This window comes from Carlito syrichta, unplaced genomic scaffold (genome assembly GCF_000164805.1).
Source record: "Carlito syrichta isolate Samal-C Ts95f unplaced genomic scaffold, Tarsius_syrichta-2.0.1 Scaffold314050, whole genome shotgun sequence".
NCBI lineage: Eukaryota > Metazoa > Chordata > Mammalia > Primates > Tarsiidae > Carlito > Carlito syrichta.
Window position 1 is genome coordinate 103,837 of NW_007258146.1, and position 6,361 is coordinate 110,197.

General features: G+C 42.1%; 1 long non-coding RNA gene across 3 annotated transcripts in view; it reads right to left on the minus strand.

Moving 5' to 3' along the window:
- Positions 1 to 6,307, minus strand: part of LOC110596773 — an 11,218-nt gene extending 4,911 nt beyond the window's left edge. Inside the window, exon 1 of one of the 3 annotated variants that reach the window (XR_002482705.1) lies at positions 6,249 to 6,307. This is a non-coding gene — a long non-coding RNA (uncharacterized LOC110596773). The other 2 variants (XR_002482706.1, XR_002482707.1) reach the window with 2 other exon arrangements.
- Positions 6,308 to 6,361: the final 54 nt, after the last annotated feature.

Below are 6,361 nucleotides of genomic sequence, written 5' to 3' on the forward strand. Positions count from 1 at the left end.
CCGCGGGCTCAGGCAATCCACTCACCTCAGCCTCCCAAAGGCGCGGGATTACAGGCTGAGCCACCGAGCCCGGCTCTCTTTGCTATATTTTCATGTTCTCTCTCTTTCACTAGAATCTAAACTCCATAAGGGAAAGGAGTTTTTTCTTCTTAGAGACAGGGTCCTGCTATGTTTTCTAGGCTGTAGTGCAGTAGCTCTTCACAGGTGTGATCCCATTACTGATTAGCAGGAGAGTTTTGACCTGCTCTGTTTACAACCAAGTCAGTTCACTCTTCGTTAGGCAACTGGTGGTACCCCACTCCCAGAAGATCACTGTAGTGATGCTGGACACCCAATAGGCATAGAGCACTACAGTTCAGAATTCCTGGACTCAAGCAATCCTCCTACAACTTCCCAAGTAGCTGGGACTACAGGTGCATGTCACTGCACTTGACAGACTTATTTTAATCACTGTTATATCAGTAGGCATGAGCCACCGCGCCCCACTACATAATACTTATAAAAAGTACCTGCCATGCTATGCTCTCAATATTTGTCCAATAAATAAATAAAAATAAAAGCTATCTGGGCTTGGTGGCTCAGCCTGTAATCCCACGCCTTTGGGAGGCTGAGGTGAGTGGATTGCCTGAGCCTGCGGGTTTGAGACCCGCCTGGGCAGCGAGACCTCATCTCTACAATAAAATCACAAAGTCAGCCGGGCGTGGTAGCGCATGCCTGTAATTCCAGCTACTTGGAAGGCTGAGGCGTAAGGATTGCAGGAACCCAGCAGGTTGAGGCTGTGGTGGCCGGGAGTGGCCACTGCACTCCAGTCTGGGCGATAGAGTGAGACTCCAGCTCAAAAAAAATTTTTAAATTTTAAAATTAAATAAATAAATAAATAAATAAAAGCTATATATTTTTTATATTCAATGAACACTTTCCAGTCTTTACCCTACTTAACCTCTCTGTGACATTTGACACTGTAGTCTCTTAAAACTCTCTAATAGATTAAAAAAAAAAAAAAACCCTTTCTAATTGGATTGTGAGACCCCTAGTTCCCCTTCTCGGATTATTCCTTCTCAGACTCTTATTTATTTAAACAAAGTTTCATTCTGCCGCCCAGGCTGGAGTTCCGTGGCATGATCACAGCTTACCATACCCTCAATCTCCTGGGCTCAAGAGTTCCTTCCACATTAGCCTCCCAAAATGCTAGGATTACAGGCATGAACCATTGTGCCAGCTTCAGGCTCCTATTATAAGCTCCTTTTCTCTACTTTATTTTATTTTATTTCATTTGAGTTGGAGTCTCACTCTGTCACCCAGACTGGAGTGCAGTGGCCGCTCCTGGCCACTACAGTCTTGACCTGCTGAGCTCCAGGCGATCCTTCCGCCTCAGCCTTCCAAGTAGCTGGAACTACAGGCGTGCGCTACCATGCCCAGATAATTTTTTATTTTATTGTAGAGATGAGGTCTCACTAAGTTGCCCAGGTGGGTCTCGAACCCGCGGGCTCAGGCAATCCACTCACCTCAGCCTCCCAAAGTTCTGGGATTACAGGCTGAGCCACCGAGTCCGGCTATTTTTCTCTACTTTAAATGTGACAATTCTTTGGATTCCCTACTAAAACTAGGTTCTCTACTTCAGGTTTTCTACTAAGGGCATCGATCTCCTAGCGCTATTACGTTCCTTCTGAGTGGTCTTATCTACTCCTATGGTTTAATTACTGTCTTTATGCTAAAGATTCCAAAATTTATATCTCTCTCCCTTCTCCACACCTGTGTGTATGTCTGCCTTACAGATATCTTTAGGTATTTGTACCACAGACACTTAAACCTCAGAATGTGTTAAAAGCTGAAATGTTAAGTTCTCCTGTGTCCCTTCCTCATTTCCCACCTACTTCTTTCCCCACTATTCTGATCTCAGGGGAAAACATCACCAATAACCCAGTTATTTAAACCTGCAAACTAACTTCTCTTCCTTACTTTACCTTACAACCCATGTCCGATTAATCACCGAGTTCAATATTCAACAACAAATTATATATTAAGCTCCTACCATGTACCAGGTATTGTAATAGGCACTGAGGATAAAGTCTACCTACACTGGCCTGAATTATAAGGATACTTAATGCTTCCTTAATAGTAAATCTGAGCCGGGCTCGGTGGCTCAGCCTGTAATCCCGCGCCTTTGGGAGGCTGAGGTGAGTGGATTGCCTGAGCCCGTGGGTTCGAGACCTGCCTGGGCAACTTGGCGAGACCTCATCTCTACAATAAATTAAAAAAAAAACTAGCCGGGAGTGGTAGCACGCGCCTGTAGTTCCAGCTCCTTGGAAGGCTGAGGCGGAAGGATCGCCGGAGCCCAGCAGGTCGAGGCTGCGGTGGCTGGGAGCAGCCACTGCACTCCAGACTGGGTGACAGCGTGAGACTTCAACTCAAAAAAAAAAAAAAAAAAAAAAATCTGGAGATAGGTGGCTTTAAGACTGGGTCAGAAAAAATTAAAAAATTTTAAAATTAAAAAATAAATAAATAAATAAAAGCTATATATTTTTTATATTCAATGAACACTTTCCAGTCTTTACCCTACTTAACCTCTCTGCGACATTTGACACTGTAGTCTCTTAAAACTCTCTAATAGATTTAAAAAAAAAAACCCCTCTCTAATTGGATTGTGAGACCCCTAGTTCCCCTTCTCGGATTATTCCTTCTCAGACTCTTATTTATTTAAACAATATCAGAGTTGGCATTTCTATGATTTTCTTTGCATTAGACCATCAAGGTTTTAAGTTGGCTCCAGGCATTATATTTTTAAAGGACATTTCCAAAGGAAGAAAGCAAGGGAGAAGAGTTTTTCCTCAAGGGAGCAAGCTGTTTTTATCAGAGAGGAAAACCATACCCAGAAACTCCCCAAATGACTGTCCTTGATGTCCCATTGGTTAGAACCAGGTCCAGTTGTGAAGGAGACTGAGAAAGCGAGTATCTGGCAAAGAGAAACAAGGTTCATCGCTTTGTTCCCTGGGACTGAGCACATGACCCTTTGAAATATTGGTGGGGGGCCTAGAGGGGTGTTTCTTTTGACAAGGAAGAACGGAAGGTTTTTGGAAGGACAGGTTTTTGGTAGGACAACCATTATTGACTTCCACAAAAACAGATATGGAGTTTACATAAAGGGAAAAACTTTAAACAAGAAAATAAATGTACAAGTAAGGCTATTTCAGATTCTGTAAGAGCTGTGAAATAATAGGTGGTATGACAGAAAATTGGGGGCATATTTTAAAGATAAAATTGACAAAATTTACTAATGGTATTGAATGTATGAGAAAAAGATGATTCCAAGTTAATATAGATTCCCATTCAGAAATGAAGCTCAATATAGATAATTAAGGGTCTAATGTCATAACACTATTAACTGACAAAGTTAGACTTGAAGCTGTTCTTATTGATATCAAACCCAATTTTCTTCCCCTGTACCATTTATCTGTAGTAAAAGCAGAACACAAAATGGTATGTGTAAATGTATAACATGGGGATAAATAAGAATAACAACCAAATAGTATAAACAGTTCATATTTGGTAAATTGTTGCCATTTGATATTCTGCCTTTGCTTAGAACCAAGGAAATGAACAATATAGTTTGTGAGCTTTTGTGTTTAAACCACAATATAGAAACTATCAAAAACAGTTACTGACTGCTTAGAACAGTAGTAGCAAATGGCAGAGATATTATGTAGCAAAGATGGGCGTGGCTCAAATTACAACAAAGGGCTTCATACTACACCAAAGACTAAAAGCAGTTTCAGGCCTGAAAGTGTCCAAGGAAAGAAAAGTCTATATAATCAATGAAAACATTAGGACTGTCTGGGTGTGGTGGCTCAAACCAGTAATCCCAGCATTTTGGGAGGCCAAGGCGAGAGGATTGCCTGAGCCCAGGGGTTTGAAACCAGCCTGGGCAACTTGGTGAGAACTCGTTTCTACAATATATCAAAAAATTAGCGGGGTGTGGTAGCACAAGCCTGTAGTTCCTGCTACTTGGAAAGCTGAGGCGGAAGGATGGCCTGAGCCCAGCTGGCTGATACTGAGGTGGCCATGAGCATTCTACTACACTCCAGCCTGGGAGACAGAGTGAGACGGACTCAAAAAAACAAAAAAATTAGGAAAGTAAATAATACTTACTTTATGCTGTATTTATGCTGTGTTTATGCTCCAGACATAGGTAACTACTATTTTGTTGTTAAATACAGACAAAAATAGGCTGGGCGCAGTGATTCACGCCTATAATTCCAGCACTTTGGGAGGCTGAGGTGAGAGGACTGCCTGTGCCCACGGGTTTCAGACCAGCCTGAGTAACTTGGCAAAATTTCATCTCTACAATAAATCAAAAAAATTAGCCGGGCGTGGTGGGGTGTGCCTGTAGTTCCAGTTACTTGAAAGGCTGAGGTGGAAGGATCACCTGAATCCAGCAGGTCAAGGCTGCAGTGGCCTGAGGGTGCCACTGTACTCCAGACTGAGTGACAGAGTGAAACTCCAACTCAATAAATAAAGAAAGAAAGAAAGAAAGAAAGAAATGTACACACACATACACACACACAACTCCCACACATACATGTAAAATATAATGTAAACAAATAGATCCATGTAGGTTTAGTACTGATTAAAAAGAAACAGAGTCAGCCTTTTTGGGGGCACTAAAGAGAAGGCAAAATAAATTAATTTATCATCATTCAAGTTTTTGTGGCAAAAAAGTACCAGACTAGATTATATTTAAAGGTCTTTTTTAGTTTAACTACTAAAACCTGAGGTGTTGTCAGGGACCTAAAAAAAAAAAAAAAAAACCCAAACCTCAAATATTTCCTCATTCATAACTGGAGAATATACAGATAACAAAGCTAGCAAAGCTAATAGTTTTAGGAAGGCATCTGGGGAGACATAGGCCCACAAGAGCAAATCCCTGCAGTGGAAGCTCTGATATTCTGCAGAGCTAGAAGGGAGGTGCCCGTTTTCAAACGGCTTGTATCCAGAGCCGACAGCAAAATGGAGTTCAGGAGGGTGGTTCCCTAACATTCATTCTTCCAGTGAAAGCAAGTAAATTATTTTCAGTCTCCTTTTGAGAATAAGTAAGGGGAAAAAATAAGTAAGAATAACATTGAAACACATTCCTGCCCCCTCTAACGTTTGGAAAACTGTGCACAAATATGGATTTTGAATCAAATGCCTTTTAATAGGACTACAAAAAACATTTATCTGGAGGAGGAGGTGGAAAAAAATTTATTAGAAAGAAATAAGAACTTCCTGGTTTGCAGGCCGGATTCATGTGGCTGGATACATGTCTCTCTCTCTCTCTCTCTCTCTCTCTCTCTCTTACAAAATACAAACATACTAATCATGTAAATGTATTATTTATCTGAAATGAAGGATTGAGTCTTTACCAAACCTGAATCAGGTGATAACTGAATGTGAACTATGAATTTTTACTGTCTTATATTTACCTTTTTGCTACTCATACACTATCACTGGACAGATATTTTGAATAGTTTAGTAACAGCAATAGATTTCTGCTAGAACCCTTAAACAACCACTCTCTAACCCTAAACACCTTGCGCATTTCTGAAGATTTGTAATGTAGTGTATGGTCTTGGAACAGATTTTCCTGGAGGATGGAGACAGGGTGTGTGAGGAAACTGGTCTATTCACCATAATCTGGGCCTCCAAGCACTAAGCTATAACCAATTAATGAAACTTGACCTAATGCCAAGCAGTCTTATTTACACAACTCTCATTAGCCCAAGGAATCCCTACTTCCTTATATCCTTCACAGTCAGTTTATTTACTCCCTACCCAAGTTTATCCTCACTTCTTCAATTCAGTTACCATATTTGAGATCAGATTGTTTCTGATCTCCTTTTTAAAAAGCCCCCTGGGCTGTCCCACAAAGTTGGTGGCTCAGGCCCCAAAAATGGGGCCTGCTCTGCCCTTTTAACAGCGTCGATGTTCAACGCTTAGCTAGGTCCTATCCGGATGACTGAAATATTATTTGCGTCCAGCGTTTGTACCTTTAGTTTCGAGAACAAGTCATCACAGGACGCCAAAGAGATCTTTTCGGTTTCCTAAAGCTCGCGTCCTCCGCGTTATCAGGCAAGCGCGACAGAATGCACTGCCTTTAAAGGAACTAAGAAAAGGAAAAGGCAAAACTCACTGACACACTGTGGCAACATGAACATAATCAGCTGAGCTACCCGGACCAGAAGTGCCCGCATGCTTCACCCAAGAAAACGTACGGATGTCTCAAGCCGCGGGGCTCCTCCAGAGGAAGGCGAGCCTCCCCCGCCCCCCACTCCCTGCGGTAGGTTCCTCTCCGACTCCGCGCCCGCCCCCCGCGCCAAGCCCTTGC